Source organism: Aethalodelphis obliquidens, unplaced genomic scaffold (assembly GCF_003676395.1).
Source record: "Aethalodelphis obliquidens isolate GAN/ISIS:26980383/991018 unplaced genomic scaffold, ASM367639v1 scaffold90, whole genome shotgun sequence".
NCBI lineage: Eukaryota > Metazoa > Chordata > Mammalia > Artiodactyla > Delphinidae > Aethalodelphis > Aethalodelphis obliquidens.
The window spans coordinates 4,592,878-4,610,100 of record NW_020838034.1 but is presented as its reverse complement, the minus strand read 5'-3'; the positions used below and the strand labels follow the sequence as shown (position 1 = coordinate 4,610,100).

General features: G+C 37.4%; 1 protein-coding gene and 2 pseudogenes across 1 annotated transcript in view; 2 read left to right on the top strand and 1 right to left on the bottom strand.

Moving 5' to 3' along the window:
• Positions 1-17,223, top strand: part of LOC113614022 (olfactory receptor 10J5-like) — a 109,543-nt pseudogene that overhangs the window by 8,773 nt on the left and 83,547 nt on the right.
• The window catches only part of LOC113614021 (putative olfactory receptor 10J6), a 135,550-nt gene that overhangs the window by 59,892 nt on the left and 58,435 nt on the right, over positions 1-17,223 (bottom strand).
• LOC113614024 (6.8 kDa mitochondrial proteolipid pseudogene) lies at positions 6,211-6,393 on the top strand (annotated as a pseudogene).

The following is a 17,223-nucleotide window of genomic DNA, read 5'->3' as shown; positions in this document are numbered from 1 at the left end:
ATTCAGCTAAAGCAGTGCTTAGAAAATATGATTGCTTAGTGTAAAAAAGAAGTGTTATCAGTCATGGTCCATTCAGGAGATAGAAATCACACAGCAATTTGAATAATGAAAGTTTTATATAATGGATTAATTGTAACATGGGATTACTGTTGGTTCAGTGATGTGTGGGGTCACAAATGGCCAGGTGACCGTCTCACCTTCTAATTAAATTTAATTATTTCTGTCCCATTCCCTGGTTAGAAATATTTTGCCCATGAGTACTAAGACTAGTGGAGCTAAGGATGCTGGGACAGGAAGAAAAATCCTGCAAGTGAGTTATTAAGTGAAATGGGAGTAAAAGGAGCCATTACCACTTCCACCCCTTAACTCCTGGACCCATGAATTCTGACTATATAATTGTCCGATTCAGAACATACACTGATTTAAAACAGAACACTATCATTTTAAGATATCTCAAAACTGGTGGAGTAACTGAGTCATTAGTAAGCCATTCATCTTTCAAATACATCAGCTATTTCTGGATAATGGAATATACGGTAAGACTAGTTAATTCCATAAGCATGAGTCCATTGCTGTACTTCCTGTATTGTGAAATGAGTTCCTTTACCAGATGCGATGCTGCAGGGAACGCCATGATGGTGGTTAAGGCATTCTGAGTGTCCACAGGCAGTAGGACTGGCAGAAAGCATTACGGGTAGGGAAAGCAAATCCGTTTTCAGAATTTGTGTCTATTCCAGCAAAGACAGATTTCTGCCCCTTCCATTATGAAAGAGGTCCATTATCATTAACCTGCCACCAGGCTGTTTCTTAACAAGAAATGATGTCATATTTAAGGGTTATTATTGGTTGCTGCTTTTGGCAGATTGGGTGCTCAACAATGATGTTATCCAGGTCAGCTTTGATAAGGGGAAGTCCATATTGTTGAGCCTAAGTATAGGTTTCATCTCTGCTAACATGGCCATTTTGTTCATGGGAGCCTTTGAACAAATACTAAGGTAGCTGGGGAGAAAGACTGATTGACATCTACAGTGCATGTCATTTTGTCCATCTGACCCCTATGAGCCATCATTTTGATTGATGAGCCATAGTGAGATTTTGGGTACCAAAATGTTAGCATAAATTTCGGGCCAGTGTCAAGTAATCCTTGAAAGGTCTTGGTATTTCCTATTACTTGGTGAAGTCACTCTAGTATATGGGTATAGGTCCCTTTGGGGGAAGGTTTGGTGGAAGATTTACAGTGTGTGTTTATATTAATGTTGCAGGGTACTTCCTCAAGGAGACTTGGCCTCCCTTTCAGTAAAGGGGCTCTTGATCTTTGAATTGACATAGGTTTGGAAACTGGTTGATAGACTGTGATGCTCCACTGTGTTGACTCAAATCAGGTAATAGGTGTAGTGTTAGCTCTGGTCTCACACACAGTGGATCAGTTGGTTCAGGGACCTACCCGGTCATTATTTCCTCAGTTCTCTAATGTAAAATTAGAATAGACATGCTCAGTAACTGGTAGAATTCCCCACAGTGGCTCCCTGACATACAGGCCATGTGGTAGGAAGTGTTAAGTGGAAGCCCCTAGAATTTCCTCCCCCTCTCAAGATAGTAAATGAGAAGCAATATCACATTACTGTGGGAATTGTAGAGATGAATGGTACCATAAACGACTTGAAAAAGCAGGGGTGATGATACCTATCACATCCCTATTTAATTCCTCCAGTTTGGCCTGTGAATAAGTCATATGTGTATTGGAAAATGACTGTGGGCTATTGTAAACTTAATCAGATTGTGATGCCAGTTGTTGTTGCTGTCCCAGGTGTAGTGTTGTTACTGGAGCAAATCCACATAGCATGTCACACTTGGTAAGTAGCTATTGACCTGGATAACTTTTTCTCCATACAAATTTTAAGTACAATCAGAAGCAGTTGCTTTTACCTGGCACTGCCAGTAGTGTATTTTCAGTCTTGTTTTAGGGCTATGACAATTCTACTGCTCCCTGTCATAATATAGACCACAGAAATCTTGTTTGTCATGACATTTCATAGAATATCACATGTACTAGTGTATTGATGGCATTGTGCAAATTGGATCTTTTGAACAGAAAGTAGCAATTACTTTGTTGCCTTCATAATTATGAGAGGGTAAGTTATAATTCTATATCAGTCAAGGCCCAATTAGACAAATGTCACTCAGTAATTTGAATAGGGAGTTTAATATAAAGAATTAGTAGCTATAACAAGGAACTGGAGCAATAAGATATTGAATAGTAATTAAGATAATTCTAAAGAATACAAGAATAGCAGATATAAGGAACAGATACTATCCCTAGGGCTAAGATAGGGTATTGTGGGAAATAAATTTTCTCTAGATTTTTTTAGTGATCCTATAAAAACCTCAGTTTCCTGAGCCATGGAAATGCATACACTATCAGAGTAGAAGGTTTGCTTTCATTTCTCCTAGGAACATTTTACTCCTTACAATGAGGATTAGGTCTGACACCATTTGTTTCTTTGATGGTGGAGCTAATTGCTTCCATACAATAAGCTTCTCTTATCTCCCCAAAAGCCATAAGGTTACATTTCTGGTAAGGCACCTAAGTTGTAGCATTATCTCTCTGCTTGTTTACATTTCAAAAGGGGTGGAACCTGGAGCCATGAAGACATTTCTAGGTTGTAAAAGCCATAGACACTCTACTATCTTCTTCCTGGAAAAGTTTATTTGCATAACAAAAGATTAGAGTAAGGATTCTTTGCATCCTGTCTCCAAGGAGACTCTCTCAGAAGGAGAGAGAGAAAAATAATCTCTTTCCTCTCTATAAATGGAAAACATTTATATTTCTCCATCTCTTGCATACAGAATGGTCCTGCCACTTGTGTAGGATACATTTTCCATCTGGTTCTTATCATATCACTTTGCAGGGTTGCAAATGTGGAGAGACTAATGATCCAATGTCATTCTGACTGTTGATTGTGTGGTGAGCATAATAAGAAATCTGCTCTGATTCAGAAACCTCATGTGTGCATTCAAGAAAATTTAATAAAGATGAATGTTAAAAACTCAACAAACACCTGAGGAAGAGACAACCCTTCCTGCATAAGGACTAATATCCAGACCTTATTGGAGAGGGCACAGCATCAACCCACTGTATGACAGAGACATTGTAATGTGCCAGGCTGGGAGAACTTGGTGGAAATCCACACTTTGGAATGTGCCAGAAATCTGCCCTCTAGTGTACTGGGGAAAGCTATTCTGAAGGTAGTATCTTGCTGGAAACACTTTATTATGCAAAGAAGGATGCTGAGGAAAATTGCTTATTTTGGGGTGCTATTGATTGCCATGCGCTGCAGAGCTGGATGTTGGAATATCTGCCCATGTTGCAGTAACTTGCTGCTGGTGAAGCCAAGTCATGCTGAAGAAAACTGCCAAATGGAGCATAATGGAAATGGAAAGTCCCTTCTTCCTGCAGTGTGTCTAATAGTGCTCTGAAATGACAAAGCTTAACATTGTACCAGTTGTCAAGGGCCCAGCTCAGTTTCTTTAGAGCAAGCAATGAAGGCAAATTTGAAGTTGAAGGGCAATAAATTGATAAATGGCACACAAAGGAAAGTGTAACATCAATTAGATATTGCTCCTTCCACTCAGGAGGCAGCAACTACTATGTTATTAGTCCTTTCACCATAAAAAAAATTAATAAAGTGGGAAAAACATATGAATCAATTGTTTTCAGATTTTAGACAATAGGCAGTGAAAGACAGTGATTCTGGAGAGAATAAAAACACAAAAGTTAAGCTCCATGATTGCCCTGAGCTTTTGCTTAGAGGCTCTTTGCAAAACATGGCATAGGGAAGTAGAGTTTAAGCATGAGCTGAGGAGACAAATATTGAAATTTAGAGATGGCAATGTGGCTGGAACTTGTGGGGCAGAGTAGCAGAGAAGAGGAAGCTGCACAAAATAAAACCTGCAGAACTATGCATAAGCATCTCTTGGTCTTTTGCAGAATACTAAGGTATGCGTATGTGGAGCCAGGCATTAGAAGGCTGGAATAGAACTATTATGGGGAAATGTGAACTAAACAGAGGTTCTGATGTTTACATTTGGCTGTGAGACATTGGTGTTTGACAAACTAGAGCAGAGAAGCTTAACTAAACGTCCTGAGCCTTCAATTGAGACACTAGTAAGACCATACCTAAGGAATCGAGCCACTCTAACTCTAAAGTAAAGACTGAGTCCTGCCCTATCAAACAGAGAGTTCAATCAGGTCAAGCTGAACAGGATCCACAAGTAACCTATACACAACAGAACAATGTTCAATGCTAAAAAATACAGCACACCACACATGAAATTCAAAATCTCCAGCATTCACTAAAAAACTACTAGGTAGGGCTTCCCTGGTGGTGCAGTGGTTGAGAGTCTGCCTGCCAATGCAGGGGACACGGGTTCATGCCCCAGTCTGGGAGGATCCCACATGCTGCGGAGCAGCTGGGCCCGTGAGCCATGGCCGCTGAGCCTGCGCGTCCGGAGCCTGTGCTCTGCAATGGGAGAGGCCACAACAATGAGAGGCCCGTGTACCGCAAAACAAAACAAAACAAACAAGCAAAAACTATTAGGTATATGAAGAAGCAGAAAATGTCACTTATAGTCAGAAGAAAATCAGAAGAAAGAGATACATACATGAAAGAGATACATACATGATGGAATTAGCAGGCAAGAATGTTAAAACATTTACAAATATTACATATATATTCAAGGATTAAAAGAAACCATGAATATAATGAGAAGAATGAAAGATATAAAATAACAAATGTGCCTTCTAGACATAAAAGAAACACATTATCTGCAAAGAACATTTCACTGGATTAGATTAATAGCAGATTAGGAACTGTAAAAGAAAAGATAATTTAACTTGAAAAAGCAATAGAAATTACCAAGAAAGGAAGACATAAATAAAAGTTCAGAAACACAGTTTCAGGAACCTGTGGAAAAAAATTCAAACAACCCAATATAAAATCAATTAGAATCCCAGAAAGAAAGAATAGAGAGTGAGGAGTGCAGTAAAAATATTTGGATAAATAACAGCAGTACTATTTTAAAATGATAAAAAATTATAAACCCACATAATAGTGAAGGTCAATAAAGTGCAAGTAAGAGAAACACACACACACACACACACAAAACACATACCAAGACACAGCCAAATCACATTGCTGAAACCAATGAAGAAGAGGAAAACAATCTTAAAAGCAGCAAGAGAAAAAAATTATGTATAGAGGAATGTAGAAAAAATTCAGACTTCTTAAAAACAATGCAAGTCAGAAGACAATGGAACAATATCTTTAACAAGCTAAACAAAGAAGTCTACAAACTTAAAATTTCATATTCAGAGAAAATAGATGTTTTGAGTGTTCATGAAACAATCATCAAAGTAGACCATTTTCTGGGCTTTAAAATAAGTCTTAATAAATATAAGTGGATTAAAATTATATAATATATCTTGCATGATCATGATTGAATTAAATTAGAAATAAATAACAAATGAATATGGAAGAATCCACAAATATTAAAAAATTAAACAACATATTTTTGAATATCTCATACATCAAAGAAGAAATCACAGGGGTAATTGGGATATATCTTAAACTGAATGAAAATGCAAGATATAAAAACTTGTGTGATAGAACTAAAGCAGTTCTTAGAGTTATATAGTTTTGAATGCTTATATTCGTAAAGAAGAAAGGTCCAGATTCAATGATCAGAGCTTCCACTTTAAGAAGCTTAAAAGGGAAGAGGAAATTAAAACCAAATTGAAAAGAAGAAAATAAATAATAAAGATGAAAACCGAAATGAATTAAATAGAAAACAAAATAAAATAAATGAAACCAAAAGCTTTTAAAAAAATAAACAAATTTGATAAACTTCTAGTCAGACTAACCAAGAAAAAAAGTCACAATTAAAAAGGGTAGATTACTACAGATCCTGTATGTATTAAAAGGTAAAGAAAGGAAGATTATGAGAAACTTTGTGTAAATCCCTTCAACCACTTACATGAAGTTAATAAAGTCTTTCAAAGTCACAGATGATCAAATTTGACCCAAGAAAAAATAGAAAATATGAGTGGTCCTGCTTTCCCAGCAGGCCCCTGCAGTGCCTGTGCACTCAGTGACCTTTCCAAGTTGTCTGTTGTGAGTTAGGGTGGCCTGAGATGCTGATCCTGTGCCCGAGATGCTTCAAAGCCTTATTAAGAACGTTTGGATCCCCATGATGCCCTACTATACCCAAGTTTACCAGGAGATTTGGGTAGGAATGGGGTTGATGGGCTTCATCTTTTATAAAATCAGGAGTGCTAATAAAAGAAGTAAAGCCTTGAAAGCTTCTGGTCCTGTGCCTGCTCATGGTCATCATTAACCAGCTTTCTTTGAATGGGATGTTGGTCTGTCTATGTTGTAGGCAGGTCACAAACCTGGGTCATCGTGTTGACTTGTAGCAGTGCTGATGCCCTTGTGCATGAATAAATGTACCTGTGAGACCCACAAAAAGAAAAGAAAAGAAAAGAAATATGAGTGGTCCTATTTTTATTAAATAAATTAAATTAAATTTGATTCTTCCACAAAGAATACTCCAGGCTTCAATGGCATCACTGGTAAATTCTATCAAAGATTTACAGAACTTGTACAAATTCTTCACAAACTTCCAGATTAGGGAGGAAGTGAGAGTGTTTTTCACTTTATGAGGCCAGCTTCATTCAAATTCAAAACCAGACGGTCTTTACACATAACACACATAAAAAGATAATGAAAGAAAAATATCCCTCATAAACATACTTGCAAAAATCGTTAAGAAAATACTAGTAAATAAAATCTAACAATATGTAAATGGATCATGCACCATGAACAAGTAGGTTTACTGTTGGTAATAAAAGATGGGTTTAACATTTGAAAATCAATCAATGAAATTCACCATATTCATAATAAAGGAAAAAAATCATATATGATTAACTTGATTGATTCAGAAAAAAAATAAATAATGTTTAGATTGCATTCATGAAAAAAATCTTGACAATGTAGCAATTGAAGGGAATTTTCATAACTGACAGATATTACTGTAATTAATGGTGAAAGACACTGTTTTATCTCTTAGAACAAGAGTAATGCAAACGTACATTTTATCACTTATATTCAATATTGTCCTGTTTCTAACTAGGGCAACAAAGTAAGGAAAAGGAATTAAAGGCATTTTAAAAAGGCATTACAATTGTAAATGAATAAATATAAATTGTCTTTATTCACACATTGTCTGTCTTTGTTTATAGAAAAATTCTACGGCCATACCACTCTGAATGTGCCTGATCTCATCTGTTTATAGAAAAAGCCCAAGAAATTAATAGAAAATGTACTAGAATTAAAAAGTAAATTTAACAAGTTTTCAGAATACAAGACCAACATATACAAATATATTGTATTCTAAATAATAGCAAAAATTAGAAAACAATTTTAAATATCATTAAAAGTCATTAAAAATAATACTTAGTGATAACTTTTACAAATATGTGAAGACGTCTTCACAGAAAACTATACATTATTGCTGAGAGAAATTAAAGAAAGCATGAATAAGTAAAGATACGTATTATGCACATGGATTGGAAGTTTAATATTGTTAACATGTCAATTCCCCCTAAGTTAGTGTATAAATTCAAACAATCTCAACCAAAATTCCTGCAGGCTTTGTAAAATAGAAGTTGATAAGTCAGTTTAAAATTTATACGTACATGCAAAAGACCTAGAACAGCCAAAACAATTTTTACAAAGAAGAAAGGAGAATAAAGAGGTTTACCATAAATCTACATTAAACTAAATGCCATGGCTATGGAATAATAAAATACATATGAATTGTAACAGAATGGAGAATATAGAATTATTAGATCCATGCATATAAACTACTTTTCAACAATAAGGCTGAAGTATTCCAGTACATAATGATGATTTTAAATATTTTACATTGGGTTATCTTTTTATTTTTGAGTTGTAAGAGTTCTTTATATATTTTGGGTACTAGGCCCTTATCAGATATGATTTGAAAATAATTTTTTCCCTTCTGTAGGTTGTCTTTTTTTAAATTTAATTTAATTTAATTTTTTAAACATCTTTATTGGAGTGTAATTACTTTACAGTGTTGTGTTAGTTTCTATTGTATAACAAATTGAATCAGTTATACGTATACATATATCTCCATATTCCCTGCCTGTTGCGTCTCCCTTCCACCCTCCCTATCCCACCCCGCTAGGTGATCACAAAGCACTGAGCTGATCTCCCTGTGCTGTGCGGATGCTTCACACTAGCTATCTGTTTTACATTTGGTAGTGTATAAAGGTCATTGCTACTCTTTCACTTTGTTCCAGCTTCCCCTTCCCCATGTCCTCAAGTCCATTCCCTACCTCTGTATCTTTATTCCTGTCCTGCCCCTAGGTTCATAAGAACCATTTTTTTTTAAGATTCCATATATATGTGTTAGCATACAGTATTTGTTTTTCTCTCTCTGACTTATTTCACTCTGTATGACAGACTCTAGGTCCATCCACCTGACTACAAATAACTCAATTTCGTTTCTTTTTATGGCTGCGTAATATTCCACTGTATATATGTGCCACATCTTCTTTAACCATTCATCTGTCGATGGACACTTAGGTTGCTTCCATGTCCTGGCTGTTGTAAATAGAGCTGCAATGAACATTGTGGTACATGTCTCTTTTTGAATTATGTTTTTTTAGGGTATATATCCAGCAGTGGGATTGCAGGGTCATATGATAGTTCTATTTTTAGTTTTTGTTTTTTTTTTTTTTGCGTTATGTGGGCCTCTCACTGTCGTGGCCTCTCTCGTTGTGGAGCACAGGCTCCGGACGTGCTGGCTCAGCGGCCATGGCTTATAGGCCTAGCCGCTCCACGGCATGTGGGATCCTCCTGGACCGGGGCACGAACCCGTGTCCCCTGCATCGGCAGGTGGACTCTCAACCACTGCGCCACCAGGGAAACCCTATTTTTAGTTTTTTAAGGAACCTCCATACTGTTCTCCATAGTGGCTGTATCAGTTTACATTCCCACCAACAATGCAAGAGGGTTCCCTTTTCTCCACACCCTATCCAGCATTTATTGTTTGTAGATTTTTTGATGATGGCCATTCTGACTGGTGTGAGGTGACACCTCATTCTGGTTTTGATTTGCATTTCTCTAACTATTAGTGATGTTGAGCACCCTTTCATGTGTTTGTTGGCAATCTGTACATCTCCTTTGGAGCAATGTCTATTTAGGTCTTCTGCCCATTTTTGGATTGGGTTGTTTGTTTTTTTGATATTGAGCTGCATGAGCTGCTTGTATATTTTGGAGATTAATTCTTTATCAGTTGCTTTGTTTGTAAATATTTTCTCCCATTCTGAGGGTTGTCATTTGGTCTTGTTTATGGTTTCCTTTGCTGTGCAAAAGCTTTGAAATTTCATTAGGTCACATTTGTTTATTTTTGTATTTTTTTCCATTTCTCTAGGAGGTGGGTCAAAAAGGATCTTGCTGTGATTTATGTCAAAAATATTCTGCCAGTGTTTTCCTCTAAGAGTTTTATAGTGTCCGGTCTTACATTTAGGTCTTTAATCCATTTTGAGTTTATTTTTGTGTATGGTGTTAAAAAGTGTTCTAATTTCATTCTTTTAGATGTACCTGTCCAGTTTTCCCAGCACCACTTATTGAAGGGGCTGTCTTTTCTCCATTGTATATTCTTGCCTCCTTTATCAAAGATAAGGTGACCATATGTGCATGGGTTTATCTCTGGGCTTTCTACCCTGTTCCATTGATCTATACTTCTGTTTTTGTGCCAGTTCCATACTGTCCTGATTACTGTAGCTTTGTAGTATAGTCTGAAGTTAGGGAGCCTGATTCCTCCAGTTCCATTTTTCTTTCTCAAGATTGCTTTGACTGTATGGGGTCTTTTGTGCTTCCATGCAAATTGTGAAATTTTTTGTTTTAGTTCTGTGAAAAATGCCATTGATAGCTTGATAGTGATTACATTGAATCTGTGGATTGCTTTGGGTAGTATAGTCATTTTCACGATGTTGATTCTTCCAATCCACGAACATGGTATATCTCTCCATCTATTTGTATCATCTTTAATTTCTTTCATCAGTGTCTTATATTTTTCTGCATACAGGTCTTTTGTCTCCTTCGCAAGGTTTATTCCTAGGTATTTTATTCTTTTTGTTGCAGTGGTAAATGGAATTGTTTCCTTAATTTCTCTTTCAGATTTTTTGTTGTTAGAGTATAGAAATGCAAGTGATTTCTGTGCATTAATTTTGTATGCTGCTACTTTACCAAACTCATTGATTAGCTCTAGTAGTTTTCTAGTATCATCTTTGGGATTCTCTGTGTATGGTATCATGTCATCTGCAGACAGTGACAGTTTCACTTCTTCTTTTTGGTTTTGGATTCTTTTTATTTCATTTCTTCTCTGATTGCTGTGGCTAAAACTTCCAAAACTATTTTGAATAATGATGGTGAGAATGGGCAACCTTGTCTTGTTCCTGATCTTAGAGGAAATGTTTTCAGTTTTTCACCATTGAGAACAGTGTTGGCTGTGGGTTTGTCATATATGGCTTTATTATGTTGAGTTAGGATCCCTCTGTGTACACTTTCTGGAGAGTTTCTATCATAAATGGGTGTTGAATTTTGTCAAAAGATTTTTCTGCATCTATTGATATTATCATATGGTTTTTATCCTTCAGTTTGCTAATATGGTGTGTCACATTGATTGATTTACATATACTGAAGAATCCTTGCTTTTCTGGGATAAACCCCACTTGATCATGGTGTATGGTCATTTTAGTGTGCTGCTGGATTCTGTTTGCTAGTATTGTGTTGAGTATTTTTGCATGTATGTCATGAGTGTTATTGGTCTGTAGTTTTCTATTTTGTGTGACATCTTTCTCTGGTTTTAATATCAGGGTGATGGTGGCCTCGTAGAATGAGTTTGGGAGTGTTCCTCCCTCTGCTGCATTTTGGAAGAGTGTGAGAATGTTAGGTGTTAGCTCCTCTCTAAATGTTTGATAGAATTCAGTTGCAAAGCCATCTGGTCCTGGACTTTTGTTTTTTGGAATATTTTTAATCACAGTTTGAATTTCAGTGCTTGTGATTGGTCTGTTCATATTTTCTATTTCTTCCTGGTTCAGTCTTGAAAGTTTGTACTTCTCTAAGAATTTGTCCATTTCTTCCAGGTTGTCCATTTTTTTGGCATATAGTTGCTCGTAGTAGTCGCTCATGATCCTTTGTATTTCTGCAGTGTCAGTTATTACTTCTCCTTTTTCATTTCTAATTCTATTGATTTGAGTCTTCTTCCTTTTTTTCTTGATGAGTCTGGCTAATGGTTTATCAGTTTTGTTTATCTTCTCAAAGAACCAGGTGTTAGTTTTATTGATCTTTGCTATTGTTTCCTTCATTTCTGTTTCATTTATTTCTGTTCTGATCTTTATTATTTCTTTCCTTCTGCTAACTTTGGGGTTTTATTGTTCTTCTTTCTCTAATTGCTTTAGGTCTATGGTTAGGTTTTTTATTTGAAATTTTTCTTGTTTCTTAAGGTAGAATTATATTGCTATAAACTTCCCTCTTAGAACTTCTTTTGCTGCATCCCATATGTTTTGGGTCATCATGTTTTCATTGTCATTTGTTTCTAGGTATTTTTTTATTTCCTCCTTGATTTCTTCAGTGATCTCTTGGTTAATTAGTAGTGTATTGTTTAGCCTTCATGTGTTTTTATGTTTTACAGTTTTTATTTTCCTGTAATTGGTATCTAGTCTCATAGTGTTTTGTTCAGAAAAGATACTTGATCAGGTTTCAATTTTCTTAAATTTACCAAGGCTTGATTTGTGACCCCGTATGATCTATACTTGCAAATGTTCCATGAGCACTTGAGAAGAAAGTGTATTCTCTTTTTGGATGGAATGTCCTATAAATAAGTCTATCTGGTTTAATATGTCTTTTAAAGCTTGTGTTTCCTTATTTTCATTTTGGATGATCTGTCCATTGGTGAAAGTGGGGTGTTAAAGTCACCTACTGTTATTATGTTACTGTCAATTTCCCCTTTTATGGCTGTTAGCACTTGCCTTATGTTTTGAGGTGCTCCTATGTTGGGTGCAGAAATATTTACAATTGTTATATCTTCTTGGATTGATCCCTTGATCATTATGTTGTGTCCTTCTTTTTCTCTTATAATAGTCTTTATTTTAAAGTGTATTTTGTCTGATATGAGTATTGCTACAGCAGCTGTCTTTTGATTTCCATTTGCATGGAATATCTTTTTCCATTCCCTCACTTTCAGTCTGTATGTGTCCCTCAGTCTGAAATGGGTCTCTTGTAGGCAGCATATATATGAGTCTTGTTTTTGTATTCATTCAGTGAGCCTGTGTCTTTTGGCTAGAGTATTTAATCCATTTACCTTTAATATAGTTATCGATATGTATATTCATGTTACTGTTTTCTTAATTGTTTGGGGTTTGTTATTGTAGGTCTTTTCCTTCTCTTGTGTTTGCTGCCTAGAGAAGTTCCTTTAGCATTTGTTGTAAACCTGGTTTGGTGCTGCTGAATTCTCTAAACTTTTTCTTTTCTGTAAAGGTTTTAATTTCTCCATCAAATCTGAATGAGATCCTTGCTGGGTTGAGTAATGTTTTTTGTAGGTTTTTCCCTTTTCATCACCTTAAATATGTCCTGCTACTGCCTTCTGGCTTGCAGAGTTTTTGCTGAAAGATCAGTTGTTAACCTTATGCGGTTTCCCTTGTATGTTATTTGTTGCTTTTTCCTTGCTTCTTTTAATATATTTTATTTGAATTTAATTTTTGATAGTTTGATTAATATGTTTCTTGGTGTGTTTTGCCTTGAACTTATTCTCTATAAGACTCTCTTTGCTTCCTGGATTTGATTGACTATTTGTTTTCCCATGTTAGGGAATTTTTCAACTATAATCTCTTCAAATATTTTCTCAGACCCTTTCTTTTTCTCTTCTTCTTCTGAGACCCCTATAATTTAATGTTGGTGTGTTTAATGTTCTCCCAGAGGTCTCTGAGAGTGTCCTGGATTCTTTTCATTCTTTTTTCTTTTTTCTGCTCTGACACAGTTATTTCCATCATTTTATCTTCCAGGTCACTTATTCGTTCTTCTGCCTCAGTTATTCTGCTGTTGGTTCCTCGTAGAGTTTTTAAATTTCATTTATTGTGTTGTTCATCATTGTTTGTTTGCTCTTTAGTTCTTTTAGGTCCTTGTTAAATGTTTCTTGTATTTTCTCCACTCTATTTCTGAGATTTTGGATCATCTTTACTATTATTACTCTGAATTCATTTTCAGGTAGACTGCCTATTTTCTCTTCATTTGTTTGGTCTGGTGGGTTTTTACCGTGCTCCTTGATCTGCTTTATATTTCTCTGCTTTCTCGTTTTGTTTAACTTACTGTGTTTGGGGTCTCCTTTTCTCAAGCTGCATGTTTGTAGTTCCCGTTACTTTTGGTGTCTGCTCCGGTGGGTGACATTGGTTCAGGGGCTTGTGTAGGCTTCCTGGTGGCAGGCACTGGTGCCTGTGTTCTGGTTGGTGGGGCTGGATCTTGTCCTTTTGGTATGTAATGCCACATCCGGTGGTGTGTTCTTTTTTTTTTTTTTGCGGTACATGGACCTCTCACTTTTGTGGCCTCTCCCATTGTGGAGCACAGGCTCCAGACGTGCAGGCTCAGCAGCCATGGCTCATGGGCCCAGCCGCTCCACGGCATGTGGGATTCTTCTGGACCCGTGTCCTCTGCATCGGCAGGCGGACTCTCAACAACTGCGCCACCAGGGAAGCCCCCAGTGGTGTGTTTTGGAGTGTCTGTGAACTTAATATGCCTTTAGGCAGCCTGTCTGCTAATGGGTGTGGTTGTGTTCCTATCTTGCTAGTTGTTTGACATGGGGCCTCCAACACTGGGGCTTGCTGGCCATTGGGTGGAACTGGGTCTTAGTGTTGAGACAAATTTGTCTGTGAGAGCTCTCACCGATTGATATTATTTGGGGCCAGGCAGTTTCTGGTGGTCCAACATCCTGGACTCGGCCCTCCCACCTCAAAGGCTCAGGCCCAAAACCTGACCTGAGCACCAAGACCCTGCCAGCCACATGGCTCAGAAGGAAAGGAAGAGAAAAAAACAAAAACAAAAACAACAAAATGAACACACAGAACCCTTGCACAAATGGTATAAGCAAACCTATACAGACTAAATCACACAAAGAAACATAAACATACACAGAAAAAGAGAAAAAGGAAAGAATATATATATATATAAACAGAAGAGAGCAACCAAACCAGGAAATCCACCAGTGATAATAAGCACTAAATAGTATACTAAGGTGAACATAAAACTAGAAAGAAATTAGGCACAGAAGGAAAACCTGAAGTCTACAGTTGGTCCCAAAGTCCACTGCCTCAATTTTAGGAACATTCATTGTCTATTCAGGTATTCTTCAGTTGCAGGGTTTATCAGTTTGATTGTGGGGATTTAATCTGCTGCTCCTGAGGTTGCATGGAAAAATTTCCCTTTCTCTTCTTTGTTTGCACAGCTCCTGAGGTTCAGCTTAGGTTTTGGCCCCGCCTCTGCATATAGGTTGCCTTCAGGTGTCTGTTCCCTACCCAGGACAGTAGGGGTTAAGGCAGCAGCTGATTAGGGCTCTGTTGCTTACTCAGGCTGGGGGGAGGATGGGGGTATGGTAGTCATAATTGGAATGCGGAGTGAGCCTGAGGTGGCAGAGGCCATCCTGACATTGCAACAGCCTGAGGTGTGCCGTGTGTTCTACCAGGGAAGTTGTCCCTGGATCTCGGGACCCTGGCAGTGCCATGCTGCATGGGCTTCCGGGGGGCTGTTGACAGTGGCCTGAGCTTGCACACAGGATTCTTGGTGGCAGTGGCAGCAGTCTTAGCATTTCATTCCCTTCTTTGGGGTCTGAGCTGATAGCCACGGCCCACTGCCATCTCTGGAGCTCCCTTAGGCAGTGCTCTGCCTTTTGTAGGCACAGTGGGAAGGGATCCCGTCTCCTTATCACCCCGAAAGAAAGGTCTCTTGCCTCTCTGGCAGGTCCAGACTTTTTCCTGGACTCCATCCAGGCTAGCTGTGATGCACTAGCCCCCTTCAGGCTGTGTTCACGTAGCCAACCCCAGTCCTCTCCCTGGGGTCTGACCTCCAAAGCCCAAGCCTCAGCTCCCAGCCCCCACCCGCCCTGGTGGGTGAGCAGACAAGCCTCTCAGGCTGGTGAGTGCTGGTCAGCAGCGATCCTGTGTGCGGGAATCTCTCTGCTTTGCCTTCTGCACCACTGTTGCTGTGCTCTCCTCCGTGGCTCTGCAGCTTCACCCCCACCCCCCACCTCCACCCCCATCTCCACCAGTGAAGGGGCTTCCTAGTGTATGGAAACTTTTCCTATTTCACAGCTCCCTCCCAGAGGTGCGGGTTCCATCTGTATTCTTTTGTCTCTGTTTTTTTCTTTTTTCTTTTGCCCTCCCCAGGTACCTGGGGATTTTCTTGCCTTTTGGGAAGTCTGAGGTCTTCTGCCAGCATTCAGCATGTGTCCTGGAGGAGTTGTTCCACATGTAGATGTATTTTTATGTATTTGTGGGGAGGAAGGTGATCTCCACATCTTACTCCGTCCCCATCTTGAAGGCCCTTTCCGGATTGTCTTTTTTCAACTGACTTTATTTCTAACCTTTAAAAATTGTACAAAAATAAATCTTTAAAACAGAATTTTTTAAAGAATAGTTTTAATTTCACAAAAAAATTGAGGGGAAGATAAAGAAATTTTTCATATATTTCCTACCCCCACGTATACATAGCCTCTATTATCAAAAGCCCCCATCAGGGTGTACATTTGTTGCAGTTGATGAACTTACATTGAGCATCTGGGCCTCGTGCTTTCTGTTTTAAAGGTTATTAATTTTTGATTCAATTTCTTTCATAGATATAGAGCTATTCAGATTGTCTGTTTCTTCTTGTGTGAATTTTTACAGGCTGTGTCTTTCAAGGAATTGTGGTCCATTTCATCTGGATTATCAAATTTGCGGGCATAAAGTTGTTCAATAAAGGATTCTTTTATTATCCTTTTATGGGGTCTGTAGTGATCTCCTCTGTTTCATCTGATATTAGTACTTAGGGTCCTATCTCTCTTTTTTGTTTGATTAGCCTGCTTAGAGGCTTATTGATTTTATTGATCTTTCCAGCTTTCAGTTTCATTGATTTTTCTCTGTTGATTTCTGTTTTCAATTTCATTGATTTCTGCTCTAATCATTATTTATTGTCTTCCACTTACTCTGGGTTTAATTTGCTCTTCTTTTTCTAGTTTCCACAGGTGGAAACTTAGATTATTGGTTTCAGATCTTTTTTCTTTTCTAATATATGTATTCAATGCTATAATTTTCCCTCTAAGCACTGTTTTTGTTGACTCCCACAAATTTTGATAAGTTGTATTTCCATTTAGTTCAAAATATTTTAAAATTTATCTTGAGATTTTTCTTCGACCCATGTGTTATTTGGAAGCATGTGTTTAATCTCCATGTATTTTGAGATTTTACAGTTATCTTTTTGTTACTGATTTCTAGTTTAATTCCATTTTGGCCTGAGAGCAGATATTGTATGATTTTTATTCTTTTAAATTTGTTAAATTGTGTTTTATGGTCCAGAATGCGGTCTATATTGGTGAAATTGTGAGCTTGAGAAGAATGTGTAATCTGCTATTTGTTGAAGTAATCTATAGATGTCCATTATATCCAGTTGTCCCAGAACCATTTGATGAAAAGACTCTTTATTCCCCACTGAATTATCTTAACACCGTTATAATGACCTAAAAGGTATATGGGTTTATTTCTGGACCCTAAGTTCTATTCCATTGATCTGTATATCTGTCTTCATGCCAGTAGCACACAGTCTTGATTACTCTAGCTTTGTAGTAAGTTTTTGAAATTGAGAAATGTGAGTCCTCCAATTTTCTTCTTCTTTTTCAAGATTATTTTGGATACTCATTAAATTTTTCTGAAAAGATAACTGTTTGTGTAATGCTAACAAAACCAATTTCGTATGGGATTTATAACATGTAGAAGTAAAGTGAATGACAAAAAGCACAAATAAGAAGGAACATGTGAAATTATACTGTTCAGTTTTCTTGTATGATATGTAAAAATGATATAATGTGAATTCGAGGCAGACTTTGGTAATT